General features: G+C 32.7%; 1 long non-coding RNA gene across 1 annotated transcript in view; it reads right to left on the minus strand.

The window, feature by feature from the left end:
- Positions 1-3,757: 3,757 nt before the first annotated feature.
- LOC122579975 overlaps positions 3,758-24,228 on the minus strand; it is a 40,109-nt gene continuing 19,638 nt past the window's right edge. The window contains exon 4 of the long non-coding RNA XR_006320719.1: positions 3,758-3,877. This is a non-coding gene — a long non-coding RNA (uncharacterized LOC122579975). The remainder of the gene's footprint in view (positions 3,878-24,228) is intronic.

Genomic DNA, 24,228 nt, shown 5'->3' on the forward strand with positions numbered 1-24,228 from the left:
CTACAACACACCTGGGAGATAAATCTAGAAACCCATTTGTGTATGTTTTACAACTAGACTAGCAGAATAAAGTGCCACGTAGTTGTTATATTAATCGACATTGTTAGAGATGAATAATAATATAAACTAAAAAATTTTGGACCCCGCGTTGCGGGGTCTCAATTTCTTTGTTGAAACGGTTCGTTATTTTAGTATATATGCCGTGAATTTTCAACAGCTTAATTAGCTATAATTTTGTCATTAATATATTTGTTTAAAAGTATGTAAGAAACCAAAACGTAACCCGTAGTAGAAACCTGAACGGGATGTGATATGACAAAAATATCAATATATTAATTCAGATATCAAGTGGATGTGATATAACAAAATGCAAGTAGTGGTACGGGGTGTATCACAATAAGGTTGAATGACAAATAAAAAGTGTGAAAAAAACAACAGAAGTAACCCGTAATAAAAAATCCGAAAAGGAAAAACAAAAGTAAAAAAGAAAAAGACATGACAAAATCCGAATAGGATGCAATATGACAAAATCCAAACTATAAGAAACGTGCGATGTGTCACTTTATAACCGATGCCACGTGTCAAGTTTTAATAAGCATGGTTACTATTGATAACCATGCCAAAAAAAACGAAATAAAAAAACTCCAAATGAGATCCGTAATGTCAGAATCTAAATAGCGATGCGGGATATATGATGAACCAATAATAGAGATCATATAAGCAAAAAAAAAGGTATCAAAAAACCAAGATAAACCGAAAGATAAATAACCTTAAAGAAAATAGAAATAACAAAGGAAAAATAAAAATGTTGAGTAAAAGTTTCCAATATATTATTTGGGAACACAAAAGCCAAAAAACTATGATGAACACCAAAAAAAAACCCCAAACGGATCCAAAATGGCAAAATCTAAATAGTGATGTGGTGTATATGATGAACCAAAAGAAAGAAAACACAAAAGCAAAAAAACTATATAATAAAGCAACAAAAAACGAAAGAAAAATAACCTTAACGGGATCCGATATGGCAAAATCCAAAAAAATGCGGGGTATAGGTGGACCAATAGAAAGAAAACACAAAAGCAAAAATAACTATGTAGGAAACCAAGAGAAACCGAAAAAAAAATAACCTTAACGGAATCCGATATGGCAAAATCTGGGAAAAAATGCAAGGTACAGGTAGACTAATAGAACAGCATCACGTGGCACTGTTCATAAGGTTGAGGCTTAATGATATTGTAATTCGGACATTGTAAGACTAACAAATTCTATTGTTTAGTTTATATAAGAAAACTACTATTATTACAAGGTAATTATCTGTCTGATCCTTTAGATTGCAATTAGAATAATAATTAATCATTTCATTGTGATGGTCGACAATAGAAGTGTAAAGTTTAGTATTACATCAAATGCTCTAAGAATTGATCCACATATGCTTTTTTGATATTTTTTTAGGAAAAAGTTTATTGTGTTATGATAAGATTTTCTATCACACTTTATACGGAACTAACTGAAAACATAAATAAATATATAGAATAACTGATAGTTACATTTTTGTTTATAATTTATGATATATAAAACTCTTAAATTACGACTGATACAAACAATAAAATTATACTTTATGGATATATGATAAACGTCAAATATGCTAAAACATTATGATATATGATTTTAAATATAGTATAATAAATATATTCCATAAAAATAAACATAATATAATAAACAAAATCTCATTTGAAAAAAGATAACTATCATTGAATTAATAAAATAAAGTATAATGTATATAAACATTTTTATACTCATATAAAAAATAGATAAATAGATATTAATGATTAATATTATGATTGATGATTAGGATAAGAATAGATGATTCGCACATGGCAACATAAATATAACCATTTAAATAGAAAAGTGACATCTCATTAAAAATTTGATGTGGTACATCTAAAAATGTCACTTAGAAAAAAAACATATAATCTCTTAGTTATATAAAGAAATAATAAGATTCATAAAAACTTTAAGAAAAAAAGTACGGTATATATCAAGCATGAATATTAAAACTTAAATATTTATTTAACAAAGTTAAATTAAATATATATATATATATATATATATATATTAAAAGAGTAGGAATCCTAGCCTTTTAAAGCACTCTTCAAATCTAAAGTTATGCTTAAAAAATTGCCACATAGGATTTATCCTATGTGTCATCTCCAAACTTTTTTATATATATTTGTTTAAATTTAAATAGATTTGAATTAATTAGGTAAATAAACATTATATCAAATCAAACATTATAAATACAATTATTTATTTGAGACATTAATTCCATCCGTTTTTTTTAAAAAAATATATTCAATATATTTTTTTTTGAACAAATCTAAGTTTTGATAAGATATTCAAGCATATTTAACATTAATATTATGAACTAAACCAAAATTTAATTATCAATATCATATTAAAACCTTTGATAATTCAATTAAATAACCGCACATCGTGCGGGTAAAAAAACCTAGTATATATATATGGGTGAGATATTTTGAGACCACCTCTTATTTTAGAACCAAATATGACCATTGATTTTTGTACACCATCATCATCTACTACGATATACAAGACTTTTTTGTAAAAACACTAAGACTTTCCGGCAACGGGCCCACCAGAAAATCATGTGTAAAATCAATGATCATTTTTTGTACTTTTTTAGTTGGTCTCAAATTATCTTTCCCCTATATATATATACTTCTATATATTTATATTAGTATTCAGCCCCGTTCGATGCATCGATAGTCTCAAAATATATATTTATCAAAGATAATATCAAGATGATAACATGTGTTAGATGATGATTAATATATGTCATATTCTATTTTTTTTTTTAAAAAGATAGATGTAAATAGTAAGCAAAATAAATTTAAAAAATTAAAATAAATTAAATAGGTTGAAAAATAAAAATAACATAACAACTTAATATCAAATAATGAACAAACATGAACAAAATATCAAAATTTAAATTAAAGTGGTATAAAAAAAACGTATTTTCTTTTGTTGAAAACTATATGACCATGATTAAGTTTTTTAAAGATTGGAAATAGATGAATGATGGAAAATGATTAATAAAAATTTAGGTTGTATATATAATAACTTTTTGGGAGAGTTTTAGAGATGATATATGTCTTTAACATTTAAAAAGATTTGCTTTGATAGGAAAAGATTTATGATAGAGTTTTAAATATAAATATTTTTTTAATAAACAAAAAAGAAAATAAATCTAGAAAAAAAGAGAGAGCTAAAGTAGTTAGGAAGAAGTTTTAAGCCCAAAAAAGACTCTTAGTAATGCCAAGTATACCCTTAATCTTCTCTTTAGTTATAAGATAGATAACTATATAAAGATTGAGAAGGGATTCCCTCAAGTTAGGGAGATCTTGACCTTTGAATAAAAATCAAATGACAAGATCAAAGATGATTATTGAATCTTGATACTTGATTTTCATTACGTTATAGTAACTTGAAGGAATCCCCTCCCATAAAAATTATATACTGTAACACCCGTCGTTTAAAAATATGGATTTTCAAAAACTTTTACCTAACGACGTTAAAAGAAAGCGGAATTAAACTTTAAAAGTCCAAACCGACAAAATCTGTTTGGTTCATTTATTATTTGGTGTTACTAGCCATATCATCAAAATAAGTTTAATTGGAAACACATTGGTTGCCCAACATCAAACAACCGATCACAATATTAATTCAAGACATAAACATCTTAAAATAAAACAAATGTCTAAAATGAGCAACCATTATGGGTAAACTATAGCCATCCTCAAGTGCAATCTACCCATGTCTCGCACTTTAATCATCATCTAGCTCAAGCTTGCTAAACCTGAGGAAGCAACACATTTCAAGAAACAAGTGTTAGCTACGAATTAGCTAAGTAAGATAACACTTGGTTTATAAAGCATTTGCCCATTTAAAACTTTATAGAAAAGTCATTTGAATCGTTAAGGCACAAATCACATCATACATTACATCTCACATAACATATCATGACATCAAACATCATCATCATAATAGGATGGATCACCCTAGATGTGCCTAGTCATTTTTACTTCACATATAACATATAAGGCATCATTGTATAGTGTGACATAAGTCACTTACTTTAGGCGTGACATAAGTCACTCATCACATATATCATAGACGTCTTTATAAGTGTGAAATAAGTCACACCCGACTAGATGGACAAACCTTACGGCTGTACATCAGTGTCGTTAAGGAATGGCAAGTCAATCTCGGAGTAATCCGTATGCTCAAGACAAGTGGGGTTGGTAAGATCTCCCGTATTACTCATCATGTTGTACCTCGTTGCAAGGAGCCACCCAAGCAACCACATCAAACGCACAACCCTAGCAAAGGTATGTACGGGTTAAGCTTAACACTTTCATCTCTGTAAAATAGCTCGAACATTAGCACATATCACATCACATCAATTCACATTAAGGTTTGGGCCCTTAAACGTGCACGTGTCATGGCAACTTACGAAGTCTAGTGAACTAGATGAACAAGCCACACAATCATGCACATTTCATATATTATCAACATATAATCACATCTCACTTCAGCTCAAGACATTACATAGTACTTCATTGCATATCATTACATATCGTATTTCATAACAACTAAAAGCATTTCATACCATATCATAACGTCACATATCTTTGGGGTAGCATTTAAGGCTTCAATATGCATATACATAGCCAATATCACCTCCCGTATAATCCCGAATACCCATAAGCAAACAAGTTGTCATTAGGGAAGTTAATATATGAAAACCATGTTTTTGTTGAACCCTCAGCGTGTCAAAGTAGTGTATCTTACCTCGTAGAAGCGTACAACAAATGATAACGTAAGTTATCGAGCTTTGCAAGTATTCCCGAGTACCTATAACCATTAAATGACATAATGAGCTAAACAAGTACCTACTTAGTTATATTCATGATTCAAGCCTAAATATCCATAAACATGACCCATGACAATGCTTGATGCATCAGACATTCGATTAATACATTAGAGCTTACATCGACGAAACTCGGCATTCACTCACTAAATTAACCTTTCTGGAAACGTGATATCACAATCATCTTTTAAAAACATTACCATTAGAAAGTAGACTCTCTCACGATTCTGTGGATAACTTATTTGTCAAAAACAGAGTTACGGTTCAAAAGTTATGGCCATTTGAAAATTCTGTCGCTATTGCGTCGCAACTAAATGTCATTGTATTCTTGTTGCGCTGCAACTAAGTAGTTGCGCAACTAGCCCCGATTCTGCACAAAACTCATTGTTTAACCTCCAAAACTTAACCAAACACACCCCAAACGACCCCAAACCTTATGAACGACTTTTTTCCCTCAAAATTCACCATTTTAAGACCATAATGATGCAATGAAATCATTGATTAATCTTTACTTGATTTGCATCACATAATTAAATGTTTTAGGTCAACGAATCAACCAAAACACTAGTTTAAGACATAAGTTGATCCTCTAATGACCTAGATCAATTATGGATCTGATCAGATGATTGAAATGATATAAAATCAATGTTGTTATACCTTCACCACCTGTAGATTGCAAGAAGGATGCAAAAGGCTTGATCAAACACACCCGAAATCACACGTTTGCAAAAGGATTTTGCTCTGGAATCGAATGGAGAGGAGGGGGACGGTTTGGAGAGGCCAAAGGGAGGAATAAAACCTGATTAATGTCAATTAGGTTAGGCTAATTGATCCCTAAAACCTAGACGCATCTTTTAAAAACTCACAATTGAGTCCCTCCACTTCACATCTTTACATCTAAGGCTTAAACAACCTAACGAGAATACTTCTCGACATATTAAACAAATTTAATCATCTATGACATCTTAAACACATTAACATATACATCATTAAGGCATTGAAGCCTCACACGTATAGCACATCAATCACATATAAGCATTAAATCTCCTAGAGACTTAACGGACACGTAGTGTTGACTTGACGACTCAAATCAACCGTTAAATAAAAAGTTCGGGATGTTACATACACCCTTATTAAAAAGTTAAAAAATAAAGATGTAAAATGACCATCTTACCTTTAGTGAGTTAAGTTACACAATTAGTCATTTATGTTTAAAAATAATCTACTGGCTCTTTAAATAAATTGTCTCTACATCAATGACCACCACCACTCACCACTACTAGTCAGTGACCATTAATACTTGACGCTATCACCACCGGTCGCCAGCACCACCACATCATTGTTGCATCACGCGGATATCATTTTATCTTCTAAAATATTTGCATCACCACCTTTGCGTACACTAGTTAGATTTACATCAACCTACAACAATTGACACCGTTAAAACCACCAATAGACGCCCATATCACCACCAGTCACCGACACCATCAAATCGCCGTCGCGGTCACCATCCCCATATTACACGAGTACCATGCTGTGTTTTCTAAGTTATAATGTCTTTGCCCCCTTCAACAAAGAGGTTACGAGTTCATATTCCCCGGAATTTCTATAGACCTCATTTGGTCATCGCTTCAGTTCAATCATTGACCTGAGATTTTTAAAACTTTGGGTTCACTGAACACTATTAGCACCAATAATAGTGATTTAGATGAGTATTTGCTTTGATAAATAAAATAATGTATTTTTAATAAAAGTTCAAAAGGTATATCGCTTTTTGAAATGAATAATTCAAAATAAATTTTGAAATAAATACTTATTTACTAAAAAAATGAGTAAAAACAATATTTACTCATTACATTAGTTTATTTTTATTATTAATTTTTTTAAGTCATTGCATTAGTAAATATGGAAAACTTATTACAATAAGTAGATGGTACTATATAATAGTTAATCAAATTGTGACACCTATTTAAAAAAGTTATAAAAATTGGACACATATTAACCATTTTCTTCTAATAACTCACATTATGGGTATGTTTAGCAAAAATAGCTAAATGTAAGATATGAGACTAGAGCTAAATGTTAGAGGTGTAAAATCAAAGCTTCTAATTGTATCACAAATTAAACTAACTGTCAAATATAGCTTAAACTATATAATTACATTAATTGGCATAGATATATTTTTATAAAATATCATAAGAAATCAATAAAACTGAAATGTGATCAATACGAATTGTACTCGCTAAAACGATAGCACCGTAGCAGTAAAAATACTAAAACAACTAACTAAACTAAAGAACTAAGCTTAAACGAGTCTTTCTACAAAACAATATATCATCATCCGATGGATATGAAACCGGATACTGAGCATAAAGCCATAGACTAACATGACCATGCTTTCCATTCCTTACCTATTGATGATGGCATATAACAAGATTGGAGCCGATAAAGACCATCCTTTCATACAAGGACATCAAACATTAAAGGTAGGTTTAACCAATTCATTCAAAGATTTCCCTACAAATTTTTCTCTACCCATGAATCATTCATAATTCCGCACTTGTACTTTCTTAATTAGATCCGGAACAAAACCTTCGTTAAACTTGAACACTTTGGTGTTTATTAGAATGAGAACATCGATAATCCATACATTGTTATTTATGGAAACATACACGATCAATTATTGGAAGTAAATATATGTGAAATGTTAGTTTGAAAACTAATGTTTGTGTGAAAACCAGAAAACAAATCTTAACCATTCATTTTATTTGATCTCACCCATTATATTTATTTTCTCTTTCCTCCCCCACCTCCGTCTTCTACCTCCCAATCCTTCCATTCGTGTTTTCTTCCACCACCATCATCATCATCGGAGCTGCCACCATCAACACCACCATCATCTTCGAGCACCACCACCATCATCTCCGGTCAAAGTCTCTCTCTCTACTCCTTGATGCGTGTATTTTAGTGCATATTTTATTAAATCATTTTGCTCGTAAAAATCACCCAAGTTTTAAATTTGTAAAACAACGATATACTAGTAATTATATTACACACACGGGCAGTGTACCCCGTCACATATAGTATAGCTAGTAGTAAGTCCAGGATCTTACAAGGGAATTAGTTTAGTAGTTAATAACAATATTAAATCTGGTTTAAAAAGAAAGTGTAAAATTCGGGGGTTGTGACCGATTTGTCACGTTGCTTAACAAACTACAAGTGATATTTTTGAAAGCTTGTAAAGTTGTAAATGATTGAAAAGTAAATTTTGGCGTAGCAAGAGCAAAAGATAAATCTTAAGATCATTACAGTCTAAAAATAGTTTTTTACTTATTTTTAACGAAAAAAGTTTGTTTGATCTTTTAGTTACAGAAATTGTTTTCAACCCCCAGTTTATAATCAGACTATCACTATCTGATTATTAAACTAATAAGTGAAATGACTAACCTTAAAACGGAAGTGTGCCAAATAAGATTGGTAACTTCATAACGAGTACAATAATCGATATAAACAATAAATTAAGGATAATTAACTTCTACTCAGATGTTAGATCCAAACGGCTTCTTTACTTAGCCCTTGTAATCTATCTAATTGTAATTTGAAAATAGTACCAATAACTAAAACTAATTTTTTTTGAATTTTAACTAAACTTGATGAGACATTTCGCAATAAGAGAATCGAAACCCGACTATTATTAAACTTAAGAGAACCAAAGTAAAAGTTGTACCAAAGAAGTTCCCGAACAAACTTTCGAACTTAAACTTGAAATGTAAGATCACTAGAGGAAAGTTATTTTTAGGACAAGACTACAAGGGTTTGAAAAGGTACAAGGTATTTCCTCCTCCTTCTTCCTTCCATTTCCGACTACCACCACCACCACCACCATGATCCTCCGGCGACGACAACTATCTCCGGCGAGACTTACACATGTGTAAGTAACTTACACATGTGTAAGTACAACTTTTTTAGCATTTTAGGGTTTAAAATTTCTAGGTTTTTTCCTTCGCGGGACAACCACCACCAGCCACAATAATCTCCGACCACCCCAACCACGGCGTCGACGCCGGCATCAAGGGCTTCGCCCGTACCGTAGCAAACCGTCACATCTCTTAGATCGCCACCCATCAAATCCATACGATTCCCATATGCGTCCCTTGACGGTCAGCTTAGAACGGATGAGGGCCTCTGGCCCGTACCGTATCCACCCGAAAACGAACCTGATTCTCGCCGGAAAGTTAACTTACACATGTGTAAGTTGTACTTACACATGTGTAAGTCTCGCCGGAGATGGTCGCCGTTGCCGGAGGATCATGGTGTTGGTCGGAGATGATCATGGTGGTGGTGGTGGTGTTGGTCAAAGATGGAAGGAACAAGCATGTGTAAGTTAACTTACATATGTACTTTTTGTACTTTTTTAAATGCTTGTAATATAAATAACCCACCCTAAATCACTATATATATATATATATTTATATATCTTTGCTTGAACATAAACACTCGCACGCATCTAGTTAGTATAGTGAAACGGCTCCGGACGCATTTTATCAACCAACATGATAATCTGCAGTCTACAAGTCTACCAGACGGGTGTGTGTTTGAGGTTTGTGCGTGAGCTCGAGTACTACCTATAAGATGACTATATGCGCGTTCTTATAGTTTCTCTCTCTAGGATTTACTCGTTTCTCTCTCTACACTCTTGTTGGAACACGCATACACGCACCCTATATTTATAGGTAAGTGACAAAAACTCTCAAATCCTATTGGATTTGAGTGTTCTTATGTCAAGCCCATTAGGGTTTTGGCTTTGTTTGAGAGTTATTGTGTACAAGCATGCTTTTGCTTGTTTCCACAGGAACTCTCAAACTGTTTGAGTGTTCTCTCCACAAGCAACTATTTGTTCGTTCCCAAGAACTCCCAAACCATTTGAGTGTTCTTTCCACAAGCAACTATTTGCTCGTTCCCAAGAACCCTCAAAGACCATTTGAGTGTTCTCTCCACAAGCAACTATTTGCTCGTTCCCGAGAACCCTCAAATGACACTTAGGAATATTTGAGTCAACGTTTCTACGGTTGTCAAGACGCATCAACAACATTAACTCGGCTAATGTTTCTACTGTTGTAAATAAGCAGAAACAACATTAGCTCAGACAATGTTTCTACTGCTGTAAATAGGCAGAAACAACATTATCTGTATTACCTATTGGAAGTGTACATTAAGTTAATGTTTCTACTGCTGTAAATACGCGAAACAACATGAACTTAATCCTCCATTGGAAATATATTAAGATAATATTTCTACTGCTGTAAATACGCAGAAACAATATTATCTTAATAACTCATTACATATAATGTTTACATCATGTCAAGAACCTGCAAAACATATATAATAAACAAACATATAAACATAAAAGGATCCCAATATGATCAACTATATATGCCAAGGTAATATTATCGACAAACGGTAATTACAAGATAAATTATAAGACTTGAACATATAAAATACATGACACATCTAGAATGCTCTTGTCACCAATGGATATGCACCAACATATGTGTGGCTGAACATGGAGTAACTGATAACTTGCACTGTATGTAGAGTTAAGAGTAGTACGTTTGTAGCCCCCATCTCATTAAGTTTCTAGGAGATAATATGGAGCAGCTGAGCCTTTGTGTAATTTGGCAATAATTTTGAATTGAAGATGCAAACAAAACTAAATTTAATTACACTAAATTGTATTCAAATGGGTAATATTTGTACAGTAAATGGCACAAAAACGCTCAATTAAATATGTATAATTTGAGCATTATCACTCATCCTCTAGCGACGCTAAAGGCAGCGTCCGTTCCGTATCAAACCACCACACTATCTCTTGGATCAACGCCAACATCAAATCCATATAATTCTCATATGCATCTAACTTCAAAACCCTTCATAAATCTCCCGAGGTCAGCGACCAAGAAGAGCGGGAGCCGCTTGAACGACGGAGTTGCTCGATAAGGGTTATGCTTATACCGTATCACAATTTCCGACAATGGTGCGGGTGGTGGTGATGGTGATGGGAGGCAGTGGAAAACTATAAACACATTGTTTTTTTATTCCAATCACGGTGTGTTTGGCCAGCGATGGTAGATGGTGGAGAAAATGAAAAAAGGGGATTAGAAAGGGGAGGGAGGTGAAAGAAAAGTATATCTAGATCTTGAAATTGATGGTTAAGATTTATTTTCCAATTTTCACAATTTTTCTTCGTTTCAAATAATCACAACCATAAAATATATATACAAACAATGTGTTAATGATAGTGAGTTGAAATCAATAACATTGCTTGTCTCTAAACCAACGGATGGCACATGTGCTAAGACCCGTAAACTATACATTCGTTTGAAGTCTCCTATGTCTCATGGTAATGTGAGGTTATTTGAAGAGTTGTGCTCGAATTTGTTAACAAAGGAGAAATACGAGTTAATGATGGTGGTTGATACTTTTAAACGAGCAAATGATTGGATTCTGACAAAGGTGAAAAGTAACTATTTTTCAGAATTTAAGGGTAGACCACCCAACACTTTAAGTGTGGGGCGTCAGAGTCCCCACCATGGTAATTCTTCGGGTATGAGTCTTGCTAAAGACTCGTAAATAACCTTAGCGCTTTGTGGGAGGCAACCCGTGTGTTTTTTTTCTTCGCATTATTATTATTATTTTTATTTTGTTATTTTTATATTAGCTCCCGTTTTTCCATATTTTATGGTTTATGTTCGAGTTTTGCAGGTTTGGTGAGAGGTAGAAGCTTTACGGGAAGTTGTAATGTGAATGGGGTAAGTCACAAGTGTGGGGGAGGCTCTAATGGCCGATACCTACAAGACAATCCACGATACCTTTGTGACCATATCACCATATGTGAGGTCCCAGAGGTGTAACAGAATACCAAAGTATAATGTACACAAATAGTTGTTTAGGGGATGAATACAACTTTTCATATTTTTCCTTAGCAAACTTTGAGAAAATAGTTTTAGAGATTCAGATAAATGTATAACTTAATACAGTAGGCAAGAATCAAATAAAACAGTAAAGCTAAATAAACATTCTTAGACATAGATTGTGTTTTTCAAATGTAATCCTTTATTAAGATATAATCTATACAAAGAATTACAGGGTTGTTGTGGAAATAAGATAACCTACAATATCTAAACAACCCTATGAAATGACAAACAACAATCAGAATGTTCTAGCTCAAGAGAAGCAGCCCAGGCTAACTTCTCACAGACTAAACTGTATGTAAGAGCAGAGAACTTGTGTGAAGAATGATTCAAAGGAGTGTCACACATATGCCTTCAAGGATTGAAGCTTTTATAGGCGAAAGCTTCAGTATCACTTGGCGTCCACATTTGTCCACGTATAAGAATTCTGTTGGATGATCAAGGGAATATTAGATCGTGCCTTCATCCTACTTGTGGTCCCTAAACCTGCAGCACGTCATTTTGATCGTCCAATGAGAGTATGGACACACACATGCAAATAAACCACCAACCTAGATTCTAGGAACCTTCCTAGTCACGTCATACGTCCTTATCACAATATCCAGGTTGTAATCTTCACCTGATTGTCAGACACAGATTGCTCATTTGTCAAGAGCAAATCTGTCTAAGTGTTTCCAAGCTGACTGCTAATCCCATGTTGTCTTCCACCAACAACTTGATCTTCTATCTTCAATCCTCCTCTTTGACTTAGACTGAATGCTATGACCATTTGATGCAGCTTGAACAACACTTGCTTCCATAAGATATAACAATTACAAAGTATGAAGCATAATCTGGGTCGCGAGCTATGTCAGCTTAGGCTTACCCAGATTACTATACAAGAACCAAAAGATTTACAAGTGTTTACATACAGATTTGTCATCATTAAATTTACAACATTCATTGGGACTCAACACCATACTTAGCCTAAATTTTGTTCCTAATGCCACTGACTTTTCATACCTACGATATCCACCCAAGTACCTTTGTGACCATTTTTTTGGACTCAGGAAAAATTTTTGGTCATAAGCCACTGTTTGTTCATATCGCCATGACACAAGAAGGTACCTTCGTGACTAGTTTGTGAAACTTAGAAAAATTTTGGATCTCTTTAGCACTGCCTCACGATATCGGTGATACGCACCTAGGTACCGTGGTGTCCGAATTTTTTGTTTTTTGTTTTTTTCTCTTTTTCTTTGTCACGATCGAACAACTTCCATACAACCCAAATGATCTTCAAATTGTGAGGTTGTTTTTAATTCTTGTTTGTTCTTTTAAGTAGTATTGGTGTTGGGTTATGTTATTTTGGATACTTCCTGTTATGCTTTAATTTGTGTGTTCATGTTGATAGCAAGGTGATTGTCATGTGCATATGCTGGCAGTAAGTTCAGCGATTTTTTAATGGCATCATTCAAGCATGTAACACAAAGTCACACCCGACAAGTTTTTTTTGTTCTTTATTCGCTTTTGTTAGCTTTCCCCTATTTCCCATAGTTGCCTTAGTTTATTGGACATTAAGGACATTGTCCAACTCAAGTGTGTGTGTGTGTGGGGGGGGGGGGGGGGAATAAGAAAAAGCCGGGTTTGGTTAAAAATTTGATAAAGTTTTAAGTTTTCTTACCCTACTAGCAATTCGGTTATGTTTTTAAATTTTTGAGGCTATTCGTTTAGCGCAAAGACGAATAGTGAAGATGGAATCCTAGTAAGGTAGCATAGAACTTGAGATCATTTACCTCTAGCTATCCTTATCTAGTGTCTGTGGCATTTCATCGTTCCAATGGATCATAAGCTTGTTCTGAACTTCAAATAATTTAAATTACCTACTAAATTGTGCTTTATTGATAAAAGGAATATGAATAATAGCTTCACTATATGATGTATTGGTAGGCACTACACTTGAAAGTTTCCATTTACACCCTTTGTGATAAATATACTTGTGGGTAACTTGACTTAATGTATGGACTACACACCGGTGTATTCCGATTCCTTAATTCCCATGTTATAGGTTGCACGTCTGGTCATTATGTTTGGTCTTTATATTGGGGTGTCTGGGGTGTTTTGGCATCAAATGGGTGGCACATGCGGGAACATGCGCAAAATCTTTTTCAATAGTCTAATGCTAATGTGGGTTATGGGATTCGGACAAGTAAGTCCTTGGGGTAACCTCGTTTTACCTAATCTACCTAAAGCTTCCAACTTTGGATAGGTTGGCAGAAAGTCTGCTACACGGGTCCCAAAGAGCATGGTCTTTGGATATGCAACCCAGGCCTGAGTCTAAGTCTAAGTCTCTTAACTATACTCACGTATCCATAGCGAATAGCTGGCTAGGCGGATCAACTGATGTGTGGTTAGAACTGTAATTGTAGACCATGGGAGTATATTTTGTCATGGGACACATAAGTAGGCCAGTAATAGACAGAATGGAAACTGATGGCGCAAGTGTTTAAGAGGACAAACATACCAATTATCATCGTGGAATATTGCTAAAGGAAATTTTTGGTGCTTGTAAATTGTATGTTTAGTTGGAACGCGTTTAAGTTTAATTGGAGGGATAGAAATGTTAAAGAGGTAGACACAGACATAGGAAAGATTCTGATTGTAAATGAAAGATGGTTCTATGCTAGGTTGGTAGGATCCCCCTGACTTTGTCTTAAACTTTGCTCATGAAATTTTAGGCGCATTTGCTTTTGGTATTCAACACCGCCTGGTAGGAAACTTCACTAATAACCTATATTGTTTTGTCATATTTTGAATTGGTTATTAAGATTGATTAAGTTTGGATTTGCTTAAGGACAAGCAAAGCTTAAGTGTGGTGGGATTTGATGTGAGTAATTATATACATATATCCTGCATAGTTTTATGGCCGTTTTGTGCTTGTTTATAGTCATTTTGTGTGTATTTGTGGTCCTTTATGGTATGTTCTAGTGCTTTCAGGCTTAAAGCAGGTACATGGCATGAAAATGACATGAAACGATGATTTGAAGGTATACTTCAGCTTACGAATGTTTGCAAGATTGGGAGGAAGAAATAAGCTTAAAAGAAATCTGGAAGTCAATACCATGGTGTGTATCGGCAATATCGTTGGAGGGTCCAGCTTGACTTTTCAAGACTTATAAATATCAAGTGCAAAAGAATCCTAACAAACCTATCATTCATTCCAGCCGATTTTCACACACTTTGAAGGGGTTTTTCATCTGTTTAACACCTTTGAAGATCAAGAATTCGATTGGAGATTTATTTCATTACAATTACAATTCTTAAACTTTCTTGGATTGAATTTCAACATTCGGTACAATATGTTTTCATATCTTATTGATTGTTTTTATCTTTTCACAAGGAGTGGCTAAATCTCTCTGCACCTACTTGGGTAATGAACATGTCATAGGATTGTTTGACGTTATTTGCAATTGTTGAACAAGATTTCTATGTTTAATCGAAGATCCGCATTTATTTGAGTTTATAAATTGTTTTTGTCTTTTATATAGATGATTGATAATTGTTATTAAAAGTTCGAAAAAAATCTATGTCATTGTCAATTGTTTTATGAAATGATTAATCGGTGTATAATTAATCAAAAGTCGTTGGAGTTCGAGAGAAAGTAGCGATAGATATTTAAACAGTTAATTCTATTTGAGTGTGCAAACGTCTATGATAGAGAGATCTAATTAGGCAAATAAAGCAGTTCGAGAGAAAGATTCTCAAGATTAAATCATAAAATCAACTTAAGTTCTTAGTGCTTAATTGTTTAGAGTAGAAATTATTCACGACAGTGATAACTATACTTTTGCAATTAAAGATTTGAGTATAACGAGAGTTCATCTTAATTACCTTTTAAGTTGTTCAACAGTGCAAGTGATATTATGACTTTTTAATTGATACGTAAGCTGATCCAAGTAGGTGCCCCTTTTTATATTCTTGTTTAAAACAAAACTCTTTTCGATTAATTCCTCAGAATTACTAACTCATTTATTTTCTTCCAAACTAACTTTCAAAGCAACGTGACAATACGATCACAAAACCCCCATCTTTACTTTGAATTGCTTAATTTGAACCATTGCTTTAACTTTAGTCCTTGTGATCGACCTCGGATTTACCAAGTTAACTATACTGCATATGAACTGGTCCATTGCCCATAAGTGTGTAGCAGTTAGTCGCTAGGTGATTCGTGTTATAAATTTTAAGACTCATTTCACACATCAACGTGAAATTTGGATGCATGCTATCAAATCGATTGTGTAGATCCTTCCTTTGTATCAATGTTGTACAGACCCCGTTAACCTCATGGTATTGTTTTTCTTCCTGCAATCGACATATGTGGAAGTCACACAAGATAAATAAAGTTTATTTGAGTTGTGATGGAATTGACCGTTGAGCGGTCATATAATCGTTGAAAAGTTTATTTAAACACCTTTTCTTTCATTTTGAAGATTGTTGGTGATATTGAAGCTAGGTTTGAGTATTTTCAAGAGAGATACGACAGCTCGTGGGGGGGGGATATGGTAAATAAACAAGTTACGGGACGAAGACGTCCACCGCCGTATCCGATATGATCTCATGACGTATATATCGGGTCTAGACTTATCATACCTCGATGACCCAGCAGCTTAAACACCACCAATAATAATTGTATTTAGTTGTTATTAGTATTATGTAGCTTTTAATCTTCGAAATTATATGTTATGTAGTTTTTGAATTACACTTATGTAATTTTTAGTTTAATATTAATGCAATGTTTAATTTTTTTTTATTAAATCATTTGATTAAATTAAATATAGAAGAAAAAAATTTTTACGGGTTGAAAATTGATGAATGTTACTATAATTAGTTGAGAGGATTGGTTGGAAGAATTAAATGAGCAAAATGAGTTGGAATGATTGGTGAGATTTAGGAGAGTATAAAATTTAAAAGTCGATTTCTTCACTTTGAGAAAACTACTTTAATTATAGAACATGTAGATTATATATATATATCCACAAACATTGATGCATATATATAAATTAATATAAGTATACAATACATGGATATGGGTATTTGTTTATGGAGGATATGTTTTATGGGCATATCAATATCATCAAGCCATAGAGAATGTAATCATTTACTACTTTGGAAGTTTTTAAAAAAAAGAGTTGTTATAATTGGATACTTAGGGACTCTCAGTGTAGTGTTGGCAAATTGACTACTTATGTGGCCTCCCAATCAAAGTACCAAAAAAGTCAATTTTTGCCGGGTAAAGAGCATAGGGAACCAATTGAGCTAAAACATTGCCAAAATAAAAATAAAAAAGTATGCACCCAAGATTAAATATACATGCTCCCAACATTCATTATAATCGGCCAAATGTTGCCAATATTCCTTGCCAAAAGAACCAATCCTACTTGCTAATTACTTGCCAATTGAGGGGTTTAATGGAGCTAAGGAGCCAATTTTTACCAATGAAAAAAGCCGATATAAAGTGCCGATTGCACCTTTACCCTTTATAAAAGTTCATCGGTTTCTTTCATTAAGAATATAAAGAGAATATACATTTTTACTTCATAGTTAAATTTACTCTTACACGATAGAATATAGCATACTGATGACATAGCGTACTGATGACCGAGTATAACATTAGAAATTTAGAATGGACTAGTAATTGAAAGTAAATAGAGGAGATCAGGAGATTATTATTAAAACAAACAAAATAGTATTGAGTCATTGAGTGGTAAGCATGTGCAAGGTTTTAGATTAAAAGCCCAATTAGGCGGAACAATTTAAACAGTTGTGTTTATTTTTATTTTTAACATAAAAGAGAAGAAGGACCACTTCAAATATAGAAGAAGGACCACTTCAAATATTTTCGATGGAAAGCCACATTTCCCACTTGCCATCCATACACGTCTCTTGTACGGGCTATTTCTTTTTTGTCTGTATAATAATTTTTGTCTTCTAAAAAGCTTTTTTCATAATAATTAATTCACATATCTTTTTTTTTTAATCACAATTATAAACTATATCTTATAGTCTAAAATATGTGTTAAGTCTGTCGAATAATTAGAAAACTATTTATATCTATATATATATACTCCCTTATAATAGAAACTAACTATTTTATTTTTGGAATCTTTTAAAATATTTATGTCATACATTTTTTATCTACTAAATTACCTTCATTAACTCCTTAAATCACATGAATTATTATACATCAATTATCTATTTTACTCGTCGTCGTTGCCACTACAAGTCGCCACTGTCGCCACTTACACGCCGCCGCCTACATCGCCGCATTGCACGGGTATTCGTCTAGTACTAATTAAATGAATAATAAACAACCGATAATTTTTGCCATAAGATTATAGTCACACTTTTACTGATATTTTTTTTGTTTAATCATATGATAATTGTTTTAATCATCTTACTATGTTATAATACAAACTAGCTATTCTATTTTTGAATCTCTTAATCTTATAAAACATTAATATCATACATTTTTTATCTACTAAATTAACTTCATTAACTCCTTAAATCACATGAATTATTTTATATCAATTATCTATCTTACTCGTCGCCGTTGCCACTACAAGTCGCCACTGCCACCACTGACATGCCGCCGCCTACACCGTCGAATTGCTCGAGTATTCGTCTAGTACTAATTAAATGAATAATAAACAACCGATGATTTTTGTCATAAGATTATAGTCACACTTTTAGTAATATTTTTTTGTTTAATCATATGATAATTGTTTTAATCACTTAATTATTTTTTTAATGATATAATCTTAAAATTTACAACAATAATCGTTTTACCCATTTAATCTTTATTTTGATCGAAATAATCACTCAACTTTGAAACAATAGCCGTTCTAGCACATAACTTATATTCAAAGTTCAAAAGCACTTGCCTTTAGTCAAATTAATGTTCTTATCTCTTAACCTTAAATTGAACAAGGGCGGACAATAATCGATCCGTAATAACCCATAATCCCATGTGACATGTTTGACCTAAAACCAATTTGTCAACCCCATATATTGGTTTAATTAAGTTGCACATATCACATGAGCTTATGGGTTTATGGGTTATTATAGGTCGAATATTTTGTGTTTCTGTTCTTCTTGATTCGTATTATCATGATTGGGGAATAGTTACGTGTTTATAAATACTAGGTTTAACTTTTAAAGACGGGTACACGAGTATTGTAAGGGAAAACCTAAAGGTGAGTGAACAATTTGATGAAACTATCGGGGGTGACGTGTTAGATGAAAACATAGGATCTGTGGCCCGATGTGAGCAATCGTGACTTTCTTGAGTTGAATAAGAAGTTTTATGATGAAGGCTTTGAAAGCAATTCTACAAAGCTGTAATCTTGAGGCCAATGGTGTGTCTTGGTTTCAAACCATCTTTTAGGCATGTAAGTTGGATATTGAAGTTTTATGTATTAAACAACATGTGTTAGGTGTCCGATATGTGTCTCAAGAGCATATAAAGTAGCCCTTGGGTGAAAAAACTTTGCAAATGTTAAGTCATGGGCTATGGAGACGGGAGAGTCACTAAACGAGGGTTGTTTAGATGTGAAAGGAAAGGAATCACATTCGGAATTCTACTCCTCGGGTGTCATCTTAGTCCAGTAGTCTACTAAGGGTAAATAAATTATATCCAGAATTTCACTCAAAAAATTATATTTAGTACAGGAAGGGATAAGTAATCCGTTAGGTGCAAAGGAAACATGTTTGTAGTTGTATTCTTTCCTAAAGTATCGATTGCTGATTTTCTTGAATCTAAGGCAGTATTGAAAATGACAAACACTTTCAAAATACTCAAGTTATTGGTTCTTGAGTTGAGTCAGCTTGGATGTATCCAAGTTGAGTTAGCTCCAACACCTCCAATTGTATGAGATAAGTTAAAGAATGAGGTTCCTTTCAACCTACATCAACACTGAAGAATAGTACCTGATATGAAGTTGAAGCGTGAAGTTCAAGGATAGAAGGCAAATTTAAGGGGTGGAAGTCAGCTGGGTTTTTGCAGTCAGCTTGGAAAACATTTTGAAGGCCACAAATATTACAAATGTTTTGACGCATCGACAACAACTCTGGAATACTACGACTAACATAAGAGATGCTCCGAAGATACTGAGGTACACTCGAATGCTTTTGTCGGTGGTTGTCAATTTCTATGAGGTGCCAATTGTCATGATATGGTTACATGGTCACATGGAAGGAATATGGTAGCTGCCCGGCGTTGCTATTGGCATAACAACCAGTACACCATAGGTTAGCCCGACGCGCCAACCCAGCTTTTCTTTTATACTTTACTTGGATATGTGGGGAACACAATGTACAATGTCACTATCACGTCAGTCTTTGCATATGCATAACTAGTAATCCTTGTTTATTATTCAATAAAAAGAATTAGTTAAAACTTACGAATGTGTTCTTGAATGTCATTTTACTTTTCAGCTTTATTTATATTCTGTTAATCTTTAATTTTTGATATTGGTAAATTTAATATTGGAACTTAAGTTTGATATCTTTCTAAAAGCTATAAGAGTGTGACATAATTGTATTTACCCTTGCTACAATTTAGATACATTGTGAAACTAAGTCTTGTTAATCTTATGAGATCTAACAATTGTTTACATAGTAAAAATCATTGAAAATAGGTATATATATATATATATATATATATGATATTAATATGTACAAAATTTGAACATAACGTATAATCTTCTAATGCACGGTATATATAACATCAAAGGGTATTTTCTTGTCTTTGAGCTTTAAAAAATACTATAAGAATTTCATTTATCTTTAATTATCATACTAATGCTAAAACACTAACATTAAGCTAGTTGAAGTAACGCAATTTTTATTTTTAATTTAAAGAGTTACAGGTTTAATGTTTTTTTTTTTTAAAGATAGGTTGAATCACAGTGTCCTATAAATTGTTTACTTTTTCAAAAATCATCTTCTATTTATTCATATAATTAACAACGTCTATAGACGTTTTACGTTTTAATAACCTCATTCATCTTATATATAATAAAAGTTGTAAGAAATGCAACCAATTTTAAAATCAAAATTTATGATGGTAATTAATGAAATAATTATAGCTTAGTGAACTTAATAATTTGTTTTAATGAAATTAGCATTGTTTGTGTTATTATGTTTTTACTTTATTACGTAAAATTGATTTATAAATTGATGAGGGTAATTAATAATGATAGTATATATTGTTTAGTTATAGATGCTTTATTGTTATGGGTTTTGCTAAACGAAGCCTTAAAGGCTTTTGTTAAGGTGCATTAATCAGTTGTATACTTACCATAAAATTCAGGGGGTGAGTTTTTAATATGAAAATGTACACTCTTTTAATGCACGTTAAGTAAACCCCTAAGAACTACATTTAACATTTTCTATAGTTACCTATATTTTAACATCTATGTTTTTTATGCAAATTTTATTTTGCTTGAAACTTCGCGTCTCGATTTGACTGCGAGAAGTCTAACATACGTTGTCATAACCGGGTCCGCGCTCGAGCTCTCTCGAAGTAGAAATGTCTATTTTAAATACTCAATGAGAGAGAAAACCCTATATTAATCCACCCGAAATATCTTACATGTATATATGTGAAGATAACATTACGAAGGGTTTAGAATGCAAAGGGTAAATATTTATGTGTTTATAAGTTTTGGTCATTAAATTTGTTGTCTTTGAGCTTCTGTGAGTTACAATGTATTTAATAAGTATAAGAAATAAAACATGAATGATCACTATTATCATATAAGGAATCCTTGCGATTGTAATTTCGGAATTGTATACACATGTTTGTGTTTATTTTGGGTTTAGAGCGATTGAAGCTTGAAAATAAATCCGATGGAGCAAAAGATAAACGAATAGCAGTGATTCATGATAGTTTTTGTCTAAAGCTGAACATAATCAATAGAAAAGGTGCATTATTATTATTGTTATGACTCTTTTCTTTTTCAGTTAATTACGTTTCAATTAGAGAGGTATAAGGATGGATATTATTATATATTAATCATTTCTTATTAACATATTTGAGAAGATATTCACCCTAAATCACAATATATATGTTTGACCTTGAGTATTTGGAAGGCTTTTTTTACTATTTCTAATGTGTTATGTCATTGTTCTAATATATTCATATTTTCAGTGGTTCATATTCAGGAAGATGGGTTTCCAAATGTTGGTTAGCATATCCTTTGATGAAGACCTAAATGACGACTTGGTAAGTAACCTATGATAGAGAATACTTGAATAATTATTTGGTCCCAATATATGTTTACGGGCTGTTTATTTAGATTATGTATGAAAACTTGGTGAAAATACGTCTGATCTTTTATACCATTTTTCTGTATGCCACTGCACTTGTAATTGTACTGGAGCTACATTATATACAACTAATATACTTTGTATACAAATTCTTCCACCTATATTAACAATAAGTTACCTAACATCTGCCCGATGGCCTGGATAGTGGATTACAAACAACAAAGATACAACGTGAGTCTAAAAATCATTCAAGGCGGCTATCCGTCATTGATAAACAAAGTTTGAAAGATATAAATGTAATAAGTAGAGTGTAGAAAAATGGTTGGTACCTAAATTGTAAAGTTGGTGTGTTAAATCACTATTACCATTATGGTGTAAAGGTTCAAAATTATATATTCAGTTTAAGAGAAACTGTTATTCAATCTGCACATACAGGTATACAATTATCTCTTTAAATAGCCATATGTCAATTTGTATATGTTGAAATGTTTATATGCTGGTGGATTTGATTTTCGAATGGTTAGTGAAAGCTTCTTTTTTTTTTATAATAATAAAAGACTAAATATCGGTTGGGGTTCCTTTGTTAGGCGAGCCACGTTATTCGTCCTGAAACATTTTATTTGTTTTCTACCGATTATTATAGTATAATTTTTTTATTTAAAAGACGATGAATAATATGGTTTTACGAAACAACTTTCATTACCTATTTAAAAAATCGAAAACAAAGTACATGCAAACAATATATTTAAACCACGACGTGCGTAGCACGGGTATCTAAGCCCTCGTATAAATAATTATTTACATACAAGATTCAAAACCTTAATTTATTTCTACCGATCATAATTAATTATCAACAACAACAACAGGACCTAATCCCTGTGCGGGGTATGGGGGAGGTAAGCTGTAGACAGTCTTACCTCTACACAAAGGTAGAGAGACTGCTTCCATAGAGACCTCCGGCCACACCCGATCATAATTAATTATGTTGCTACTTATCCTTTTTATATTATGAAAACTGATATGACATGAGCTAGCGTTTTTGGTCTTTTCGCATCCAATTTTAAATGGCTGCATAATGCGTGAAAGATTCATGTTATACCTTACAAGTGGCGATTATGACGAATTTCAAAGTCCCAAGCCATCTATATTAATATGCCTAAAATTAAGGCGCAATTTTAGGATTGTTGAAACCTACGTTCCTTAAAATATGTATTGATCTTCATTTTCACCACCATGCAAATACTATACGCCTTTTTGTACAACAAATACGACATTTCCATAACAAATCTGACATTCCTTTCGATAAGCTTTCAATTTTAACTCTATATTAACCAATCGATTCGTTATTAAGGGTATAAGATAGTTGTAACAATATATATTCGGTGCCTTTTTTTTTCTTCCAATTCTCCTAGGCCCTTCCATATAACCCCTCATATTCTTATGCTATCTTTCACTATTTCTTCCCACTTCAGTTATTTTATCTCCTAAAACACCCAAATAACACTCATCTTTATAACCTCATATTCTTCACATATTCTTTCACTACTTTATTAATTCATTTTTTTAATAACAAAAATAAATAAACACATTCATTGTTAATAAAACATAGCACAATAAAAAAAAAACAAATAAATTAAAAAAAAAAAAAAAAAGTATTGTAACATCTGCAATTTTGACCCGTTTGACTTTATAAGTAATTTGACTAACGAATTTAATAAATGACATAATTAAATTCATTTTTGAGACTTATTGAAGTTAGGGTCAGAAGGATGGTCGTTGAACTCACAAAAGATACTTAATCAAGAGTGGACAAAGCTATTGAAAATGTTCAGAAATCCATCTCCTCTCTTGATGAAATTGTTAAGAGCCAGTCCAAACAGCTTGAAGAAATCCTGAACCTTCTAAAGAAAGAAACAGGTGTTGCTCCTCCTCCTCCTTCGTTCACTGAAGAAGATCGAAAGAAGCTCAATGAAATCATTAACAAGGAGGTACTCAACCTGA

This window comes from Erigeron canadensis, chromosome 8 (genome assembly GCF_010389155.1).
Source record: "Erigeron canadensis isolate Cc75 chromosome 8, C_canadensis_v1, whole genome shotgun sequence".
In the NCBI taxonomy this organism is placed as follows: Eukaryota; Viridiplantae; Streptophyta; class Magnoliopsida; order Asterales; family Asteraceae; genus Erigeron; species Erigeron canadensis.